Below are 23,737 nucleotides of genomic sequence, written 5' to 3' on the forward strand. Positions count from 1 at the left end.
TCACCTAGCTGCCCCAGATCTATGTATTCTTTCAATTGATACTTTGTTTTCTATGTTAAAATGTTTTCTATTAATTGTTACATTATAGTGATCAGGTGTTTTTGCTTTGTGTTCTGGGAGACCTTTAATCCTTAAGGTGTCTCTCTGCATTCTGTCTTCAGGATCACTATTTTCTTTTAATGTTATTGCTTTTTTGCTTCTCTTCTTCCAAATTGCCCTCCATTTATGTATGTTAACATAAACAAATAGTTATTTTTATTGTTTCTTTGGTGAGACTTGACAGTGTGAAATCAAGTTTTTCTATTTTGCCAGTTATTTTTGCTGTACAAGCCGTACTTTTGCAATTCTTAATTATCTTTTTTTTTTGAGGGGGGAAGGCAAGGCAGTTGGAGTTAAGTGACTTGCCCAAGGTCACACAGCTAGTAAGAGCGTCATATCTTTGACCAGATTTGAACTCGGGTCTTCTTGTCTCCAGAGTCTGTGCCCTATTCACTGTGCCACCTAGCTGCCCCTTAATTATCTTTTAAACAATTCAAGAACATCCTGTTGTGGTTCCATGTTCTTCTGGGAATACACAGGGTCCTCTGCCTCATTAGGTGTTGACTTACTTTCCTTTGTCTTTCAATATTTATTCAGAGATGTCTGCACTATTTTAACTGATCTGGTGGCCATATTCCCTTTTGTTATTAAAAACAACTGTTGGTTTATCTGCCTGTGCTCAAGATCTTTAACTGAGTTTTTTTTCTTGCTGAGATCTTTGGTAATTCAATTTAAGTCTTCCCCCTCCCCCCCTTTATTTTTCCCTAGTGCCTACTTTCCTATTCCCTCCCCTTGGTGATTTCCTTGAGGGCTGTATCTCAAAGCTTCTTGGCTTCCTCTCATGATGGACAGTTCATAGTTTACCAGGGTTGGTCTCTACCCCAGGTGACTTTTGTGGGTCCAGAATTGGTTCTAGCTACAATGCTGAACTTTTTCTCTCAGGCATAGTAGAGTGCCACATGAGTGCTGCCTTACGTCCCTTTATTCTGCAATTCTCTGGTAAATTCTCTTGTAGCCAACAGAGTGGTGTGCTGCTGTCAGAGCCTGAGCAAATTTCTATCCTTCAGGTTTCTGTAACATTTGGGGGTAAATGTGTAGAATTGAGTTCTTTTTCAATATTGTGTTGGCTTGTATAGTCCTGCTATAGGAGCAGTGTAGTCAGTGGGGGAGTGAAGTACTTAAGTGAGTGCATTAAGGATTAGAGATTATTGACTTTGTTGTCAGTTCATTGGGTTTTACCTTGTTTGGGTTTTTGGAGTTCTAGGTTGTGTAGACAGATAAGTTTGCTTTATCTCTTGCACAGTGTTCTATTTTGAAGAGTTTTGAGAGGTCAGTAGGATTAGGTAAAATATCTAGTCCTCTTTCTTGTTGGGTCATATCACTGAATGTGTCCCTCAATAATTTTTAAGAGTGTAAGGGGTCAAGACCAGCAAATTTGTGAACCATTGCTGTAAAGCAAGGTTGTCCCCAAAATAGTGATATTTGCTCAAATGTTCATGGTGTCAACAAAAGGGATTTAGTTTTCTGGTCTTGAGATCAGTTTCTCCCCAGGAATGATGTAGATCTCATGAATACTGACAAAACACATTTCTCCAGAGAAGTATCAGTTTGATCAGGAGAGATTTTAACTTAAAACAGAGGAGCAAAATATATCTAGAACTTGAAATCTGGGTACGAAAGGGTGTATTAAAGAGAGAAATAGTAGAGGAGGTTCACATTAATTCGTAGGAGGAAATAACTACGGAGAGAGTCAGGAATACTACCTTATGCTAAGATGAACTTTGCTATTTAACCTATAAAATATTCCTCACCCTTTCACCCCCCTTCCCCAGTCTTTTCTTCACCAGGTTAAATGACCCAGTTCCTTCAACCCTTCTTCAAATGACGTGATTTCAAGTATTTTTCCCCTCCTCCTCACTCTCTTGGATATGATCCAACTTGTCATTAACCCTTTTAAAATGTGGTGTCTTGACATGAACAAAGTACTCCAGATGTGGTCTGACCAGCCCAGAGCACCCTGGGACTATTACTTCCCTATTCTAGATAGTATACTTATCTAAATGCAGTTTAAGATCCAATTACCTTTTTTGGCAGCCACATCACAGTGTGGGTTCAGAGACTGGATTTGTTACCAATGAAAAAAATCTGCAGAAATGATGGAAAGAAAACCTCCTTGCTGATATAGAGCCAGTGAGGGTAAAAAATAATAAGACTTAGTACATGAAGACATAAGAGCTGTCTTTGAATATTTGAAGGTCTGTTATGCCAAAAAGAAAAAAAATGCAATTTATTCTGTGTGAATCCCAAGGGCAAAACTATGGGGCTGAAGTTATAGAAAGACAGATTTTAATTTAGTATAAGGAAGAGCTTCCTAACAATTAGAGATATTTGATAATGCTTGCTTTGTGATGTCATTAGTTCCCAGAAAGTGTTCAAATAGAAATTAGATGACCACTTGTTGGGAATTGTTGTTGGAATGATTCATGCATTGGGAAGATGATTTTAAGACCTGTTCACTCTTAGCTTATGATGTGATTCACTGATCTGTGTGGAGATAACCTCTCACAAATGGAACTCTTATATAGCCTGATGACTTGCTTTTAACCTGTTTTTTTTTTTTTCTCTCCTGTGTCTTTAGGATTGGAAAATAATTGAGATATCACAATGAAACTTCACAAGTTTTGTCTGTGTTTTGTTTGCAAGGGAATTTATAGAAACTTTCTCCTTTGAGTAATTACTCATACAGTTAATCACTAAGCTCCCTATTTTGTACACATTAATGCGTACCGTTTGCTAGTAAGTTATGTTGTAACAGATACAGATGCATTTGTAGGAGTATTTATGTAATCTTATTCTAGGGGCAATTATTGACTCATATTTTAATTTAGCCTGTATAAATTACATCACATGTGATCTAAATTTCTGAAAGATGTCTCCTTTTGAAAATTTGGAATGTACTTTAAAAACAATATAGCAACCTGACTCATGTAGTAATTTGAACATCATTTTGCTGGCCTTATTACTGATAATTGACTTCAATTGTAATCTTTTATATTGATTAGTACTCTCAGAATTAACCTGTGCTTATGAAATATAGTCCCTTGTTTGTAAGATTTCAGTAAATAATTGTGAATTTGATTTGCTATGATGTTTTAAGAATAATATATAGTATTTGCATAGCACTTTGAGGTTTGCAAAATGCTTTACATATGCTATCTCATTTGGTCCTCACAAATTGTATGAAGTAAGTACCATTACTTTCATTTTACAGATGAGGAAATTGAGGCTCAGAGATTAAGTGACTTGTCCAGAGGCATGTTAATATTTACACTCAGTTCTTCCTGACTCCAGGTCTAGCATTCTGTATACTACTCTATCTAGTTGCCTCAGACGATTAAGAAGGAAACATAGAGATGGAATGGATTTTAGAGTTTGTCTAGTTTCCTTCATTTTACAAATTTTGCAGCTGAGGACAAGTTGCTGGCAAAATAGAAACATGCAACACAGGTCTCTTGGTTCCAATCTAGTGTTCTTTCTCTGATAGCCTCATGGTAATTACCCTTTACAGTAAAGGTATGCCATTCTTTCTGGTACTCTATCTGAAAAGTCCTTTGGAGTTTGTAAATTTGGTATGTATATATTATTCCTTTGATATTATTATACATCTTTTGATATGAGTAGATTCATAACCCTTATTTTGGATACAGGGATTTTCAGGGTCTATGTTTTCTTCTACATTTTTGGGCTAATTCACGTTTGACTTTTCCAATCACTGAATCACATGTTTTTCCTTTGTGTAATGGATACTGGTTCATACAGATTTTATGACTCTATATATATTGAGTGTTTTTCTGTTGCCTTCTGATCTTTTTAAGAAATCTTTTAATGTGGGAAAAGATTTTAGATGTCGATCCATTGACCATTTTCACAGTGTAGTATCAGTTCCCTTTCTTTTCAGATCAAGGGATTATAGTTAGTGTGTGTATATATCTCTATATATGTATATTTACATATGGTTTATGCAGTAGAAGCTTTCATTTTAAATCACTGAGTTGAGGGATTTTGTGATAGATTATTAATCTTTTTTTCTTTTTAGCCAGACATGTGCAATCCAGATTTCACAAAACAGAACCTTCTTCTGCTGTCTTTCATATTATGGTGGTTAGATTACTCTGGTCAAGTTTCCTAATATATGTACTTTTCTGTTGAAAAGAGGATTTACATTTTTATGGAAGATCCCCATAAGTTTTTAAAAATTGTTTGGAAACTAGAATATTTTCTATTTTTTTTTGGTTATATGGTGGAGAATGGTTTTTTTTTTCCCTTAGAGAACATGTAGCTATTTAACTTCTAATACCCTTTTTAATTGTGTGAATTTACTTTTCCTGGAATGACAGTTTATAAATAAACAGAAAAATAAGCAAGCAAACCAAAAAACCCACCTTACTTTAGCTGTTAAAAGAGCTGAAAAGGATAACTGTTGGATATTTAACTAACATTTTTATTCGATAGATGGAAGCAGTAATTTCACATACTTAGCATTTCTTAATCTTACTCTTTGGGTCAGGTTTCCCTAGGCCAGAGACTCACAATTGACACTTTTGGTCACCATGATATATATATTTCAATTAACTGAAACTGTTTTCTTCCAAGTAACCCATGTTTTCATTTTTTTTAAACTATTATTTCTTTATCTTTAACATTCTTTTATTTTTAAATTTTTAGTTCCAGATTCTTCCCCTCCCTCACATCCCTTCTCTCACCCACTGAGAAGGCAACCAGTATATCAGTTATACGTGTGAAATCATGTAAAACATATTTCCATATTAGCTTTGTGTGTGTGTTTAAAGCAAGAAAAATAAAGTGAGAAAATTATGCCTCAATTTTAAGTCAGAGTTCACCAGTTCTCTCTGGAGGTAGATAGCATTTTTTCATCCTGAGTCTTTTGGAATTGTCTTGGATCATTGTATTGATCACAGTACCCAAGTCTTTCACAGTTGATCATCATTACAACTTTGCTGCTATATTGCACAGTGATCCCCTGGTTTTTCTCACTTCGCTTTATGTCAGTTCATATAGGTCTTGCCATGTTTTTCTGAAACTATCCCCCCTTGTCATTTCCCACAGCAGCATAGCTTTTCATCACAATCATATGCTACAACTTGTCCAGCTATTCCCCAGTTGGTGAATATCCCCATAATTTCCAATTCTTTGCCACCACAAAAAGAGCTGCTATAAATATTTTTGTACGTGTAGGTCTTTTTCTTTTTTTTTTGATCTCTTTGGGATACAGACCTAGTAGTAGTATTGTTGGGGCAAAGAATCTGTACAGTTTTATAGTCCTTTCAGCCTAGTTCCAAATTGTTTTCCAGAATGGTTGGACCAGTTCACTTCTCTACCAATAGTTCATTAGTGTACCTATTTTCCTACTCATCACCTCTAACAGTTGTCATTTCTGATAGGTGTAAGGCGGTACCTCAGAGTTGTTTTAATTTGTTTTTCTTCTAATCATTAGTGTTTTAGAGCATTTTTTCATATGACTATAGATAGCTTTGATTTCTTCTTCTTTAAGCTTCCTGTTTATATCCTTTTACCATTTATTAATTGGGAGAATGACTTATTTTTATAAATTTGACTCAGTTTTATACTCAGTATATATTTGAGAAATGAGACCTTTATCAGAAACTTACTATAACATATTTTGATATTACTGCATTATCTATGGTACCTTTTTAGCAAAATGTGGTTTCCCTGATTATCACTTTTAATTAGGTCTGTTTTTGCTTTTGCTTTTTGTGAGATCATGATTGTTACCCCTATCCTTTAAAAATTTAACCAAAGCATATTAGATTCTGCTCTAGCCCTTTATTTTAACTCTGTGTGTCTTTCTGTTTCAGATATGTCCATTGTAAACAACATATTGTTGGATTCTGGTTTCTGATCCATTCTGCTATCTGCTTCCATTTTGTGAATGAGCTCATCACATTAACATTCACAGTTACTGTTGCTATGTTTTCCCTTCCATCTCATTTTCTTCTGTTTCTTCTTCTCTCTTGTTCTTTTTTTATCCCGTCCTTCCTCAAAAGTCTGTTTTACTTCTGACTCCTACTTCCTCTAATTTGTCTTCCTTTTTATCATCCCCACCCTCTTTATCTTATTCCTTTTTCCACCTATTTTCCTTATTGGGCAAGTGATATTTCTATACCCAACTCTGTGAGTGTGTATCTCTTTTTCTCTCTCTCTCTCCTTTTCTCCCTTTCTTCTTTCCTCCCTATATATATTCTTCCCCTTTGAGCCAGTTCCAATGAGAGTGAGATTCAAGCATTGCCCACCCTGCCCCCCAAACCTTCCTCCACTGTAAAAATCCTTCATTGTACATGTTTTTTATGTGAGAAAATTTTCCCTATTCTACCTCTTTTTTCCTTCTCCCAATGCATCCCTCATTCTCACTCCTTCATTTTTTTGGACATCATTCTAATGTAATTGACTCATATCCATGCCTTCTGTCTATGTAAAACTTTTTAACTGCCCTAATAATCATAAAGTTCTTAGGAGTTCCACATATCATCTTCCCATATAGTAATATAAACAGTTTAACTTTATAATTACTTTCTCATGCTTACCTTTTTATGCTTCTCCTGCGTCTCATGTTTGAATACCAAAGTTGCTATTCAGCTCTGGTCTTTTCATCAGGAATACTTGAAAGCCCTTTCTTTCATTAAATGTCCATTTTTTTCCCCCTGAAGGATCATATACTTAGTCTTACTGAATAGATTATTCTTTGTTGTAATCCTAGTTTTTTTGCCTTCTGGAATATCATATTCTAAGCCCTCTCCTCCTTTAACATGAAACATGCTAAATCTTGTGTGATGCTGACTATGACCTTTAATATTTTAATTCTCTTCTTTCTGGCTATTTGAAGAATTTTCTTTTTGACCTGGGAGCTCTGGAATTTGTTTATGTTAATTTGTTCCATGGAGTTTACATTTTGGGATCTCTTTCAGGAAGTGATCTGTGGAGTCTTTCAATTTCTATTTTACCCTCTGCTTCTAGACTATTAGGGCAGTTTTCCTTGATAATTTCTTGAAAGATGATATCTAGACTCTTTCTTTAATCATGGCTTTCAGGTAGTTCAATAATTCTTAAATTGCCTCTCCTCCATGTATTCTCTAGGTTGGTTGTTTTTCTTATCAGATATTTTACATATTCTTCTATCTTTTTATTTTTTTTTTTACTTTGTTTTATTGTTTCATGATGTCTCATGGTATCATTAGCTTCTCCTTGCTCAGTTCTATTTTTTAAGGATTATTTTCTTCAGTGAGATTTTGTACCTCTTTTCCCATTTGGTCTGTTCTACTTTTTAAGGAGTTCTTTTCTTCAGTGAATTTTTGTCCCTTTTACCATTAGACCAATTCCATTTTTTAAAGATGTTATTTTCTTCAGCATTTTTTTGTGCCTCTTTTACCAAGCGAACTTTACCAAAGTTCTCTTTTCATAATTTTCTCGTATCTCTCTCATTTCTTTCCCCAGTTTTTCCTCTATCACTCTTATCTCTTTCTTTAATTCTTCTAGGAATTCTTGTTGGACTTGCATTTAATTAGTATTTTTCTTTGAGGCTTTGTAGCTGTTTTCATGTTGTTTTTTTGTTGTTCCCTGCTACCATTGTAGCCTTTTATGTTCAGATTCTTTTTGTTGCTGTTTGCTCATATTCTAGGCTGTTTATTGACTTTGAACTTTATATTAAAATTGGGCTCTCCTCACCTATTCACTGTGCCACCTAGCCACCCCAGAGGTATTATTTTTTTTTTGACATTTTTTGCAGGGGAGGGCAATCGGGGTTAAGTAACTTGCCCAAGGTTACCAGAGGTATTATTTTAAAGTTGTTTGAAGAGGAATGTTGAGAGAATTTAGCTGGGTTGCCTTTAATCTGGCATCTTGGCTCTCTCCCTTACCCTATGATTTAACTGACAAATGTGACGATCTTTTCTTCCTCCTCATCCTTCTCAAGTTTTTTTTTTTTAAAGCAATTGGGATTAAGTAACTTGTTCAAGGTTACATGGCCAGTTATTTCTGGGTGTGGTGCTGAGTATCAGAGCCCAGGTTTGATCCCCAGGTCGTCCTGACACTGGAGCCGGTGCTCTTACTCGCTGAGCCACCTGGCCACTCCTTAAGCAATTGGGGTTAAGTAACTTGCTCAAGGTTACACGGCCAGGTGTTTCTGGGTGGGTGCTAAGTGTCTGAGCCCGAGATTCGATCTCCAGGTCATCCCGACACTGGAGTCAGTGCTCTTACTCTCTGTGCTACCTGGCTGCCCCTATCCACTGTTTTTGACATTAACTATCTTTTCTTCCTATATATTCTCTCCTCTCATGTTTTTGTGAACCAACTCTTTCTTACTTCTTCTCCTATGTATTATGACTCTTCCTTCTCAGCCTTTTTTGCTGGCTTATCATTCATTTCATACTATCTATCTAACTGTGGATGTTTCCCAAGGTTGTGTCCTAGGCTCTCTCATTTAATTTCATTATACTCCCTTGGTAGTATCATCAGCTCCCATGAATTTAACTATTATTTTCATGCAGATGATTCACATTTTTCTGTCTCTGTCACATATATGTATACATATATACACACATACATACAATAAATATACACATACACATGTGCATGTGTATATATGAATGCATGTATGTGTGTGTATTTTTATAACAGCCAGAAACACCTGGGAAACTGAAAGGATGGCTATACCTTCAATAGAAGTAGAGAAGTTTAGAAGAAGGGAGAGTTTGAAGGAAAAGATATTTAAGTTCAGTTTAGGTCAGGATGAGTTTGAGATATCTTCTGAACATCTGGTTTGAAATATGCAATAATCAACTGGTGATTCAAGACAAAAGCTTAGGATAGAGACTGGGACTTGATAGATATCTCTGTCTATCACACACATACACTTATTTACATACATATTTATGTACACATATATGTGTATATATGTATATATCCAGCTTCAGTCTCTTCCTTGAGCTTTGGTCAGTCCTGCATCACCAATTGCCTATTTCACATTTCAAACGGGATGTGCTGGAGACATCTCAAACTCATCTTGTCCCAAACTGAACCTTGTTATCTTTCCCTTCAAATCCTCTCCTCTTCTAAATTTACCTACTTCTATCAAAGGTACTACTATCCTTTCAGTCTCCCAGTTTTGTATTATCTGTTATTCCTAACTCTTCCTCACTCTACATATCTAATGAGATTGCTTGTTTGTCTTTTATTTTTCTTTAACAAAGGACTTTTGAATAAGCTTACCTGCATGGCATGTGTGTGGGGTCAGTTCTCTCTCTTTACTCTAAGCCATCTCTTCTACTCCAGGTCTCTGGCTTCTATACTTCTGGAAGAATAAGACATGAGGGGTCATTTCCTGTTCCTACCTTCTACCCTCCACCCCCAGAGTGTCTTCTCTCCCCTCCATATCTTTCTCCTGTGTTCCAATGCTGTGCGGTTATTTGGAACGAATGATTCCTTCAGTCACTATTGAAACTTTTGTCCTCTTCCCTCATGGAATAGACTTGGCATTATTCTTCAGTAAGGTTGGTAACATCTATTCTTGCACTGATTATTTTAGTTTTTCAAAGGATGTAGATCATACACAAAGAAGAATTGCATGTACTACTTGTAATTCAGTATACTTCTATGGTTCCATGATCTCATTGATGTAGTTATTCCCTCAAATGGTAGACAACATGAAAATATATAGGCATATACACAATATATACAACAAAGTTATTTTGGAGAGAAGGCATTAGTAGTAGGCAAAGCTTCGTGAAGAATGTGATGTTCAAGCTGAACCTTGAATGAAATTAGGAATTCTTAGAGGGTGAGATGACAAGGGAGTACACTCCAAAGATGGGTGCAGGGACTTGGAGATGGGAGATGGAGTGTCATGGATGAGGAAAAAGAAAAGCTAATTTGGTTCGATTATAGTATAAGTAAAGGAGAATAATGCCTAATAAGGCTGAGTAGACTGGGGCCAGGTTGTGAAGAGCTTTAAATGTCAGAGAGAAGAGTTTATGTTTGATTCTTGAAGTAATTAATTGGCACCTACTGGAATTTATTGAGTAAAGGAATGATATACATGGTCAGACCATTTAACTTCTATTTTCTTGATCCATGGGATTCAGATAATAGTCAACCTATGGTAAATATCTTTATAGTAGATTTCCATGAAAGTCTAAATGGAAAAAAATTGAAAAAAGAGACAATATTACTTTTTAAAGGCCCAACTATTTTTGCCATCGTTGTGTGGTATACTGGATCAAGAGCTAGGCAGGAAGCCAGGAAGACCTGGGTCCAGTTCCCACCTCTGAAAAATACTAGGTCTGTCACTGGTGAAGTCATGTGACCTCTTAGCATTCCAGGTATCTCTGTAGACTTTAAGGTGCAGAGAGATTGCTGACCTGCATTGGTAAAGGGAGTTTCTTTGACTCAGAGTTCCCTGTACCACTGAAATCACAAGTCCAGTTCCTGTTCTTATTGTTGTTCTTGTTGTCCAGTTGTTTTCAGTTGTATATGACTCTTCATGACCTCACTTGGGATTTTCTTGGTAGAGATATAGGAATGGTTTGCCATTTCCTTCTCTAACTCATTTTACAGATGAGGAAAACTGAAGCAAACAGGTTTGGGTGACTTGCCCAGGGTCACACAACTAGTGAGTGTTTGAGGCCAGATTTGAACTCAGGAAGATGAGTCTTCCTGACTTCAGACCCAGCATTCTATTCACTGGGCCATCTCACTGTGTGGGGTCAACTTCCTTACTCCAGTCTCTATTCTTATAGTATTTATTATTTTTATTTGGTTGGCTTTGTAGTTTTCTTTAGACCTGTCTTGATTTTTTTTGAAGTTACTCAGCACTTGGGCATGCACATAGTTATGGTTGTCTAGAGTTTTTAGAGATGGAAGGGACCTTACAGGTAATCCAATGCATTCCCTTCATTTTGTAGATAAAGAAGCTATATTCTAGAGTGGTAGAGGCCAGGGTTGAACTCTGATCAGCTAATTCTGTATGTGTTCTTTCCATTATTTATGAGTTGGTGTGTTTGTTTTTGTATTTGACAATTTAAAATGATTAGAGATTTTCCCTCTTTTTGATCTTGTTTAATATTGCATTTTCTCCTTTAAGAAATAGATTTTTAAATGATTAAGTTTAAAGTAATTTTTACATGAATCAGTGAAAGTATGTAGGTAATTTAGAAGTTTGAAATGATTTATGTATTATCTTGGTAAATAGAACAACTTGCCTTAGATGCATTGAAATATTAAGCAGTTGATTGCATCAAATTGTTGTGGTTTATTTAAGCTGATCAAAGATTCATTTATAGAACATTAAAATTTTTAATGTGTGAATCAAAAGAACTGCATTTGAACTCATTTTCTCTGACATTTTAAATAATAAAAACATTAAAGCAGTATATGTATTTAAAAAAATTTTATACATGTGCCCCTGAGACAAGTTGGTGGGTGCATTTTTATCAAAACCATACATGCAATGACATATTAAATGTATCATATTATTACAGTAATCATATGACTCTAGAAACAAAAGTAACCAAAAGACCAAATCCTATCAAAACCATCTTTTTGTTTTTGAACAATGAGATCCTTTTTAAATTTGCCAGTGCCTTCATACCAATATTGAAACCAGATGTAGACTTCCGTCTTTTAATGTATCATGCTTAGCTACAAGTCTTATTTCCATTCCTGATTGCTGTAGTATTTCATTCATAGCTCATTCTGCTTTTTACAGATTATCAAATGTGATTCAAATGATTTTTAAAAGACATTGCCCTCCATATGTAATTATAGAAATAAAATTGAGCCTATTAAAAGGACAAGAGCCTGAACTAAATCTCTAGAGTACGAACATAGTAATTACATTTTTCATTTGAAGGGATTGTTAAGTTCTTTACAAATATCACTAAAAGAGCATTGTGGTTTGAGAAAGGAACTAACAATCTGCTCCTTAGATTCTAAGTTATATTTGAATTCCTGCTTGGTTCTGTATAAATCACATAATCTATTTTCTACTTTTTCCTTCTTAAAATCATTGTAGTAAAGACAGAAGAATTTCAGAAGAATTGGGAGAGAAAGCAAATATAAATTAGTGCAAAGTCCAAATGGTAGAAGAAAAGCAAAATAAAACAAAACTCTATATATCTTTTACAATCCATTGGTTATAATTCTTCTTTGCAACATGACTAATATTTAATGTGAAGGTATTTGTAGAACCAATATCTGTAGAACCCATAGCATGCTGCTATGCGGGGTAGGGGGAGAAAATTTAGAACTCAAGGGATTGTGGAACTGAATGTTATAAACAAAAAAGTAAATAAGTTTTAAAAAATTAAAAATTATGTAACTTTTAACTCATTTGATCTGCACAACAAACGTGTGAGAATAGGTGCTGTTATTATACCCAATTTATAGTTAGGGAAACTGAAGCTGACTCTGACTTGCCCAGTCTGAGGCAAGATTCACTTAGGTCTTCGTGACTCTCAAGTGCTATACTACAACTCCTACTTCCCCAGAATTACATTCAAATGGCTGATGTTGAAAGTGATTTTAAAAGGGTTTAAAACAATTAATTTTATTTTTCTTTTACATATGAATTGGTTTAAAAATATTTTTTCTTCAATTTTTAAGCATTTTTCTTCTCACTTGAAACAAAGGAAAGCCCATATAGCAAAAAAAAAAAAAGTCAAATTCCCACATTGGCCATGTCCAAAAATTCATGTCTCATTCTGCCTCTTGTTTGATCAACCAAACCCCTCTGTTAGGAAGTGAGTAGTAGTTTACAATATTTGTAGTAAGTTTCTCTTCACCAATATTTTGCTTAAAATTCTTTGCATTGTTTATTAGGGACGTTGGTATGTAGTTTTATTTCTCTGGTTCAGCCTTCCTTGGGTTAGGGATCCAGATCTTATTTTGCATCATTGAAGGAATTTGGTAGGATAGCTTTTGTTATTTTTGCAAACAGTTTACAGACAGCTTGATTTTTTTCTATCATTGCTTTATAGAATTCACTTGTAAATCCATTTGGTTTCAGGGTTTTTTTGGCGGGGGAGGGCAGGGTTAATTTATTGTTTGTTTAGTTTCTTTTTCTGAGATTGGGTTAACATTTTTATTTCTTGTTGTATTAATCTGGGTGTTATATATTTTTGCAAATATTCATTGAGTTTATTAGTGCCTACCTGGGCCACATAGATCCAAATGATAACTTACATGTCTTCTTCATTTGTTGTAAATTCCCCCCCCCCTTTTTCATTTTTGTTACCAGTAATTTGGTTTTCCAGTTTCTTATTTTTAATCAAATTAGTAGTTTATCTCTTTTATTGGTTCTTTTAAAAATAATCTCCTAGTTTAATTTGTTTTTTTTAATTTTCATTTTTTTCATCTCTACCTTTATTTTCAGGATTTCTATTTTGGTGTTCAGTAGAGATTTTAGAATTTTTTGTTTTCCAAGGTTTTCTTTTTATCCTCAATTAGATAATCTCTCTCTCTCTCTCTCTCTCTCTCTCTCTCTCTCTCTCTCTCTCTCTCTCTCTCTCTCTTTCTCTCTCTCCCTCTCCCTCCCTCCCTCTCTTTCCCTCTCTCTTCTCTCTTTTCCCTTCCCTTTTATAAATGTGTTTAGAAATAGACATTGTCCTCTATTAATTATATCCTTCAAATTTTGGTACATTGTTTTGTCATGATTTTAAATGAAATTATCTACCATTTCTCTAATTTTTACACTACTTTTTAAGGATTATTTAACTTCTAATTAATTTTAATCTTTTTATTGGCCCTTTATTGAATATAATTTTTATTGCACAGTAGTAAGCAGTGTTTAATATTATTCCCTTTTTTGCATTTGTTTGTAAGTTTTTAATGCACTAATACGTCATCAGATTTTGTAAATATGCCATACATACTAAGAAATATTTATATTCCTTTCTATTCCTAGCCAGTAATCACCAGAGGTCTGTCACATCTAACTTTTTCTTAAATTCTTTATTTCTGGGGCGGCCCGGTAGCACAGCGAGTAAGAGCAGTAAGAGCACCGGCCCCAGTGTCGGGATGATCGGGGCTCAGACAAGAAACACCTGGCCATGTAGCTTTGAGCAAGTTACTTAACCCCAATTGCTTACAAAAAAAGATTATTTCTTTCTTGTTCATTTTTGTTAGATTTGTCTATCTCTGAAAGGGGTACATTGGGGTCCCCCACTAGTGGAAATTTACTATATTTCTCCCCATAACTAATTTAATTTTTCCTTTAAATATTTAGATTCTATGCCATTCTATACATATATGTTAAGTATTAGAATTAATTCACTGTGTATAATAGCTTTCAGCAAAATGTAGTTTCCTCATTTATTTCTTTCAAGTAAGTTTACTTTTGCTTTTCCCTTGTCTAAGATCATGACTGCTACCCTCATTTCTTTTTTTTTTTTTAGTTCAGCTGGGTCAAGATAGATTTTGCTGAAACCCCTTATTTCAACTCTCTGAATCCTTGTTTCCAAGTGTGCCTTTTGTAAACAGCATATTTTTGGATAGAATGATTCATTATGCTATGTTTTTGACTTATTGGTGACTTTATCCCATTCACCTTCAGTTAATGATCAATAATTGTGTATTTTTCTCCATCCTATTTTCTTATACCTTTCCCTTTCTTTGATCCCTGCTTCTTCATAGATTCTTACTTTTTCTTTCTTTCCTTTTAAGCACCTGTTTTTTGATTGCTTTTCTGAGAATAGAATTTTTTGTTTGTTTTTGCTTTTGACTACTCCTCTAAATCTATCCTTTCTCTTATTCGCTCACTGTTCCTTCCTGTTTCTCTGTTGAGCTGAGTTTCTATATCAAACTCTTTCTTTTTTCTGACAGATGAAAGTTAACCCCTTTCTCTGTCCCTCAGTATGTCCTTTGTATAGACTTCTTGTTTTGAATGTTTTGTAGAGGTAAGAGTTGAACTAGAGAGCCACTGAGTTCTCTTTAAACAATGAAATTGTGTGACTTAGGAATCATTGTGCATTACACATTCTATAAATTATTAACAAATACCACTTCTTTGAGAAAATGAAGAAGTAAAAAAAAGATATTTGTTTTTCCTATTTTGATGGCTTTAAAATAGCTTTTATGAAGATTGTTCTGTATTAAAGGTGACTAATACCCACTATGTCCAACTGGTTCAGGATCACATAGCCTCATGCCTGGACTATTGCAAAGCCTACTGGTTGATCTCCCTGCTTCAGGTGTTTGCGTACACCAATTCATCCCCCACTCATTTACCCAAGTGGTCTTTCTAAAGCACAACTCTGCCTATGTCACCTTTGCCCCCTGCTTAAATCAGCTCTACTGGTTCTTTACAACTGTCCTGATCAAATATAAGATCTTATCTTTGACTTGTGGAATTTGACCATTTGCAGCATGGTCCTTTCCTACCTCTCCAGTCTTTTTATACTTTACTCTCCTCCGTGTACTTTATGATTCAGTAACATCTCTCTTTTTGCTACCCACCTTTTGCACATGTTACTCTGTCTCCTAATTCCATGCCTTTTTCATGGCTGTCTCTATGCCTGGAATATTCTCCCTCCTCTCCCCCTGCCCACTTGCTTCCTTGATCTTCTTTAAGAAGCGTGTTCCCTCAGAAATTACCTTTAGTCTACTACATATATGCTTTGTATGATCATAGTTGTTTGTATCTTGTCTCCTGCATTAGTATGTGAGCTCATTGTTGGTAGGAACTGTGTTTTTCACTTTTCTTTGTATCCCTAGCATTTAGCACAGCGTCTGGAACATAGTATGTAATTAATAAATGCCTCTCACTTGTTGTGAACCTTTTGTCTTTGACCACTTTGAACATGACTTTCTCCATAAAGACATATGTTCAGTTTGGACACATCAGTGCCAAGAGTGTGAATGTTTGGAGCATATGTCTACTTTTCTCTTTACTCTTGTACTTTTGCCCTTATCATCTTGTCAGCTAGCTGACCCTAAGAAGACTTCTTCTTGCCTATTGTACTCTAAGGTCACCTTTCCCAGTTTTCCTGGGAGTTGCAGTTTCCTTCCTAATATCTTCTGGATTGCCTTCCGTTTCTTCTGGACTATCTAATCAATTTGAGGTTGCTTGCTTTCTTCCTATTTGCCATATGCCCAGCTGTGAAGAAGATGGGAGGAGGATGTGAAGAGGGTACAGAAAGATACTGTCATCATAAGGGATTTTACATACTTAACCTTATACTAGGTTTTAGGTAAGGGCAAAAGAAATATAAGATGTGGTGCCTGCCTTCAAGGAGATTATAATTTCATTGAAGAGATAAATCATACAAAAATAAGATATTTAATTATTTACTATTTTGTAAATAACAAATGATATAGACAAGTGATTTAGGAGAGTGGTCTTCACAGTAGCTGCTGTGTTTTGCCTTGATTAGAGTCATGATGACTTGACTTCAAGGATGTGTGATCAACCAACTAGAAGGAAAATGGAAAGATAAAATAAATCCTACCACTCCTATGGTAGCTACTCATAGGACTTATCTCCAATATAATCCAAGATACCCTTATCTTCCATTTTTGTCACCCTTTCTGCTTCCACTGTGCAGATTGCCAATCTCCTTCCTTTTGCCCCTGGAGTTGTCCTTTCAGGACAGTTATAACTTAATGCCTATTTGAATACTCACAGTAATAGCTGTGTGCATGTACCATTGGAAAAATACCTCACCTGCACATTCACCTTCTGTCCCCCGAATAATTTTGTGGCTGCATTAGGTAACTCCCATAAACCAGGCTCTGACACCAGGGCAGTGATCTGTGAGTAAGAGCCCTCTTCCACTCTCTTTTCATTTTGAGTAGGACAGAATGAGTCATGTTGGATGAGCAGGTATGCATTGGTATATTCATATATAGGTATATATCATAGATCTCATTATATTACCTTTCATTACAAAACGAACTATCTTGCAAACCCTGTTTTTGCCAAAGGCATCACTAATCTTCAAGTCACCCAAGTTGTTATCTTTGGTTCAATCTTGTTTTTATCTTTAATTTTTTTCTCTTCTTCATTCTCATTGAACATTTATCATGTTGTTTCTATCTCCATAATTCTTACATCTGATGTCTTCTTTCCACTCACATAGCTGCAACCCTACTTCATGCCTTTATCACTTCTTGCCTGGGCTATTGAAATAGCCTTCTCATCATTTGTTTTGCCTCAGATCTCTCCCCTCTAGATTGTCCTCCCTACAGCTTCCAAAGTGATTTTCCTAATATAGGTCTACTCCAGGAACTAGAAACTCCAACTCTAGGAAAAATATTATTTAATCTTTATCTCATTCTTTTACAATTTCAATGTTTGGTATGCTTGTAATAATTGTTATTTTTGCATATATTTGTAATAATTTTTAGCATATTAGAACATATATAGAACTTTTAAATAAGTAAATATTCACATATTTACGTGTGTGTATATGAGGGATGACTTCTTGGAAGAGGTGGCATCTGAGTGGTAATCATTAGGAATTCAGTAAATGGTTGGGGAGAGCAAAGTCTTTCTAGGAATAAGGAAAGGCATGAACAATGGAAGCAGGTTGTGTTCTGGCAATAGCAAAGAGTATGATTCAGCTGGCATATAGAATATATGTGGGAAGAAGTATATGCCAAATTTGAAAAGATTCCATAGTGAAATAGTATCATATTATGGAGGGCTTTGAATGCCAGCCAAGAATTTGAATTTTACTAGATAAGCAATAGAGAGCTGCAAAAAAATTTTGAGGAGACTTAATATGACTAGATTTATATCTCATAGATTAATCTGGCAGTGGTGAGAAGGTTAGCTTAGAGCAAGGAGGCAGAAAGACAAGGAAATACACCAGGAAAGAAATGAAGATGATGGCACTTATTATTTCTCATAATTGAGTTGTTGAAGAAAACAGAGATGTAGGAGTAGTGTAGCCAGGCCAAAAGTATAGACAATTTGGACTTTTAAAGCATAGTTGCAAATTACTTTACAGAATAATTGGGCTGTTCCACAATTCTGCCAACAGTTTGTTAGTGTACCTATTTTTTCTGTAGCCTCTCCAACATTGATCATTTTCCAATTTTTGTCATTGCTAGTCTGATAGGTGGTATAAAGTTAAACCTCAGAGTTACTTTGCTTTTCATTTCTCTAGTTATGGAGTAATCTAAAGCTTTTTAATATGTTTTTTGATAACTTATTTTTTTTCTTTGAAAATTGTTTATTCATATACTTTGACCATTTATGTATTGAGAAATGGCTCTTTAGTTTTATAAATTTGAATCATTTCCTCATATATCTTGATAGTGAGATTTTCATCAGAGAATCCTGTTACAAAGATTTTTCCCCCTAGTTACCTGTTTCTCTTTTAATGTTTGCTGTATTAGATTTGTTTGTGCAAACTTTAAAATCAAAATTGTTCATTTTATTTCATGATCCTTTTTATCACTTATTGCATTATGAATTTTCCCTTTTCCATAAATCTGAAAGGCAATTTATTTTTTCCTGTCCTGGAGTTGGAGCCCGGCCTGTGAGGGAAGCTTGTTACAGGCATAAGAAAATGTGAGGGGCAGAGAGTAGATAGATATAAGGAGGGGCATTATCTTTTCTTTTTTTTTTTTTTTTTTGAGAGGGGAAGGCAAGGCACTTGGGGTTAAATGACTTGCCCAAGGTCACACAGCTAGTTAAGTGTCAAGTGTATGAGGCTGAATTTGAACTTAGGTCCTCCTGACTCCAGGGCTGGTGCTCTACACTGTGCCCACCTCACTGCCCCAAGAGGGGCATTTTCTTAATAATGCTTGTACACTGATGTGATACCTGCCACTAATATATGATGAGACATTTTATGTCTAGGTCATGAATCCATTTGGATGTTATCTTGGCATATGGTATGAGATGTTGTATAAACCTAATTTATGGCAGACTGCTATTCAGTTTTCTTAGCAGTTTTTTGTTAAATAGTGAGACCTTCTTCCAATAACTTCTTCCAGTTTGGGGGCTAATCAAACTCTATGTTACTGTGTTTTTGTATTTCTTTATGTTGCGTACCTGATTTGTTTCAATGATCTTTCTCTCTTTCTCTCATTTTAGTGATTAATACTTTGTAATGCTATTTGAGATTTGGTACTGATAGACCCTATCACCCACAATGATTAATCTTCAGATTCTTGGCCTTTTGTTCTGCCATATGTGTTTCGTTATTATTTTATCTAGTTGTACAAAATATGGCTTTGTTAATCTGATTGGCACAATGCTGAATAAGTAAATTTATTTAGGTAGTACTATCACCTTTATTATATTGGCTCAACCTGCCCAATATTGCTTGTTATTTAGGTTTGTATTTCTGCAAGGAGTATTTTATAAGTATTCATGTAGTCCTTGGGTAATCTTGGTAGATAGATTTCCATGTAGTTTATAGCTCCTTTGGTTATTTTAATGGAATTTCCTCTTTTCTTTTAGCTCTTTCTGCTAGCTTTATAGCTTATATATGGATGCTGGTGATTTATATGCACTTGTTGTATATACTACAGTTTTCTGAAGTTAATGATTTCAGTAATTTTTTAGTTGATTTTCTTGAGTTCTCTAAGTGTACCATTCTGTTACCTGTAAAAGTGATGATTTTGTTTCCTCTGCTTCTTTTATTTCTTTAGTTTCTGTTTCTTGTCTTATTGTTGTGTCTTATATTTATAATGTGTTAAATAATAGTGGTGCTAAAGGACATCCTTGCTTTACTCTTGATTTTATTGGAAAGGCCTCTAACTTCTGCATTATATATAGTGTTTGCTCTTGGATTTAGATCAAATACTATTTTCTATATTAAGAAAAATTCCCATTATTCATATGATTTCTAGAGTTTTAAAAAATGTGTTGGACTTTGTCAAAAGCCTTTTTAGCATCTATTAATAGTATATATAATTATCATACAGTTATTATTTTGATACAGTTGTTATTATTTATATTATTATTAACATGGTGACCCCAGATTTTCCAGGGTTATGCTACTTGGGAAGCAATACCTACCACACTGTAAAGACTTCTAGTATAGATCTAGTGATAGATTATTTATCTGTCATCTAAAGAGAGATAAACTAATCTAAAGTTGAAGAGGCTTATCACTGAGATAGCCACAGAGTAATGAATTTTTTGACTACAGAATCTCTAAGAGGTAGTGTTCTTAGTCATGAAAGTTTGTTCTTTTTGTTGAAGGGCTGTGTACCCATGTGGACAAAATCACAAAAATGTAGAGGAAGACAAAGATAATAACATTAATAATAGCTCACATTTTAAAACCCCTTTTGTAGTTTATAAAAAGTATTCCTCACAGCAACCCAGTGAGATAGATGTTTTAAGTATTACTTCAATTTCTCCAATTAAAAAAAATGAGGACACTCAGGCTCACACAAGTTAAACAATCTGTTCACAGTTACATAGCTAGAAAGTGTAAGAGTCGGGATTTGAAACCTGATCTCTAGGTTTGTTCCACTGTGTCATGTTTTACGCTTAGCTTTTCAAATGAATAAAAAAGTAGTGTCATGTAATAATAATAGCTGATAGTCATATGGGTGCTCTAAGGTTTTCATTATTTTTAAATATACATTTTATAATATAGTAGAAAGCACTATGCAAGGAATTAGGAGATTAGTACCTAAGTCACAATGTTAGTGGTGAAATGTTACTTTCAGTGATGTCACCTAACTCTGATCCTCAGGAAGGGGATTGAAATAGATCTCCTTAAAAATCTCAGTTTAGGAAATTCTTTGAATGTTACCAGACCATTTTTTAAAAGAAAAAAAAATCTCAAAATCTACCTTTACTTACATCATAAAAGTTGGCAGGATTTTTTCTTTTTTTTTTTTTTCCAAATCAAATGCTTTATTAACTTCTGGTTTACATCATTCATTTCTGCCAGATTTTGAGTTACAAATTTTCTCCCTGTTTTTCCCTTACCCTCCGCCCCAAAATAGCGATCCCACTGGATATTCCCTCCTCCAATTTGCTCTGTCCCATATCTTCTCCATACCCCCTTCGACTTTCCATTAGGACAAGGTGGATCTGTATGCCCCAGTTCCTATATATCTTATTTCCCAGTTACATGTAAAATAATATTAATAATAGTACATATATATATTTAAACATTTGATTTTAAAACTTTGAATTAAATTCCAGATTCATTCCCTTCCTCCCTTGTCAACCACCCTTCCTGGGAAGATAAGCAATTCAATATAGGTTGTACATGTGTAGCTATGCAAAACATTTCCATAGTGGATATTGTAAAAGACTGACTATATTTCCCTCCCTCCTATCCCACTTTCCACTTGTTCTATTCCCTACTTTGATCCTGTCCCTTTTCAAAAGTGGGTGCTTCTAACTTCCTTCCTCCCCCCAGCCTGCCCTCCCTTCCATCATCCTCCCTCTCATCCCCTTCCCCCCTACTCTCCTGTAGGGTGAGATACTCTATTTAGTGTGTATATCATTCCCTCCCTAAGCCAAATTCAATGAGAATAAGGTGGACCCATTCCCTTTTCCCTTCCTGTCCTTCCTCTCCATTGTAACCATTTTCCTTTGCCTCTTCTATATGAGATAGTTTACCCCATTCTGTCTCTCCCCATCTCCTCTCATTATATTCCTCTCTCACCTCTTAAGTATCATCCCTCCTATTAAATTGGTCCTGTGCCCTCTATCTATGTATATCTGTGAACATATATACACACATTCACATATGTATTCATATGGCCATATATCCTCCTATATATATATATACACACACACACACACATATATATATATATATATATATATATATATACACATATATATTTATTCCCTTCTACTATTTTCATACTGAGAAAAGTTTTATCAGTTACAATTATTGTTTTTCCATGTAGGAATGTAAATAGTTCGACTTTGATAAGTTCCTTATGATTTCTTTTCCCTGTTTACCTTCTCATGCTTCTCTAGCTTCTTGTATCTGAATGTCAAATTTTCTATTGAACTCTGGCTTTTTTCATCAAGAATGCTTGAAAGTCCTTTATTCCAGTGAATGACCATATTTTCCCCTGAAACATGATACTCAGTTTTGCTGGCTAGGTGATTCTTGATTTTAATCTCAGCTACTTTGACCTCTGGAATATCACATTCCAAGCCCTTCGATCCCTTAGTGTAGAAGCTGCTAGATCCTGTGTTATCCTGATTGTGTTTCCACAATATTAAAATTGTTTCTTCCTGGCTGCTTGTAATATTCTCTCCTTGATTTGGGAATTCCAGAACCTGGCTATAATATTCCTAGGAGTTTTCTTTTTGGGATCTTTTTCAGGAGGTGATCGGTGGATTCTTTCAACCACTATTTTGCCCTCTGGTTCTAAAACATCAAGGAAGTTTTCCTTGAGAATTTCTTGGAGGATGATTTCTATGTTCTTTTTTAGATAATGGCTTTCAGGTAGTCCAGTAATTTTTAAATTATCTCTACTGGATCTATTTTCCAGGTCACACTGGTTTTTCCAATGAGATATTTCATATTGCCTTCTATTTTTTCATTTGTTTGGATCTGTTTAATAGTATCTTGATTTCTCATAAAGTTACTAGCTTCCATTTGCTCTAGTCTAATTCTGAAGGAATGATTCTCTTAAGTGAGCTTTTGAGATTCTTTTTCCATCTGGCAAATTCGGCTTTTTAAGGCATTGTTCTCCTCATTGGTTTTTGGGGCCTGTTTTGCCATTTGAGTTAGTCTTTTTTTTAAGGTATTATTTTCTTCAAGTCAGGTTGTTGACTCTCTTCTCATGATTTTCTTGCATCATTCTCATTTCTCTTCCCAATTTTTCCTCCACTTCTCTTATTTGCTTTTCAAAATCCTTCTTAAGGTCCCCTATGGCCTATAACCATCTCGTATTTTTCTTTGAAGCTTTTGGTGCAGGAGTTCTGACTTCACTGTCTTCCTCCTGTTCCATGATTTGATCCTTTTTGTCCCCAAAATAGGAGTGTAATGTTAGATTCCTCTTTTTGCTTTGCTTCCTTTGCCTTCTCATGTTGCCACTCAATTACTTGACTTTTGGACTTTTTGCCACAGTAGGACTCTGCTACCAGACAGGGGAGCTTTGTACCAAACGCTGGGGTTTTCTCAGCTGCCAAAGATATTAGTTGGGTGTCCTCTCTGAAGCCTCCACATGCTCCGGCAAGCTGGTTGCATACCCTAGGACCTCCACCCTAGACTGCAATCCAGATCCAAGCAGGTTAAAGCAAGAACGATTACCCCTCAGACTGGTTGCTTGGTCCCCCTACACTCTGTAGGCCAGGAGCTGAAGCAGCCTGGTGTGGCTGCAGCTTCAGGGTCTCAGCGCCTCAGTGGCTTCTTGCCCTGGGGGCAAAAGCCAATGCACTCCCAACTAATGGATCCCAAAGTCCACACTGCACTGACCTCTCACTTTTTCCTTAGCATCTGTGTGTTGATCATTCTGGAAAACGTCACTGCTGCTGGTGATCTGAAGTCCCTCTGGCTGGTGGTTGGTCAGTCCTGCCATGGGGCTAAAACCTCTGGCTCCTGTGGGGGCTGGGCTGGGCTCCCGGAGTGCTGTGCTGGCTGCTTGCTGACAGTCTCCCAGGCTGTCCTCAGTGGGAGGTTAGCTTCTCTGTGTCATTTTGTGTGTTCTGTAGCTCCAAAGT

At 35.5% G+C, this 23,737-nt stretch overlaps 1 protein-coding gene and 1 long non-coding RNA gene across 7 annotated transcripts in view; one reads left to right on the forward strand and one right to left on the reverse strand.

Annotated features, from left to right (window-relative positions):
* The window catches only part of STK3 (serine/threonine kinase 3), a 468,999-nt gene that overhangs the window by 108,045 nt on the left and 337,217 nt on the right, over positions 1 to 23,737 (forward strand). The gene's annotated exons all lie outside the window — the stretch shown is intronic.
* The window catches only part of LOC138155727 (uncharacterized), a 75,915-nt gene that overhangs the window by 29,098 nt on the left and 23,080 nt on the right, over positions 1 to 23,737 (reverse strand). For both annotated transcript variants that reach the window (XR_011166943.1, XR_011166942.1), the window contains exon 2: positions 9,343 to 9,424. This is a non-coding gene — a long non-coding RNA (uncharacterized lncRNA). The remainder of the gene's footprint in view (positions 1 to 9,342; positions 9,425 to 23,737) is intronic.

The sequence above is a fragment of the Petaurus breviceps genome, unplaced genomic scaffold (assembly GCF_028583685.1).
Source record: "Petaurus breviceps papuanus isolate PSGF00001 unplaced genomic scaffold, PetGlider_PUasm1.0 98, whole genome shotgun sequence".
NCBI lineage: Eukaryota > Metazoa > Chordata > Mammalia > Diprotodontia > Petauridae > Petaurus > Petaurus breviceps.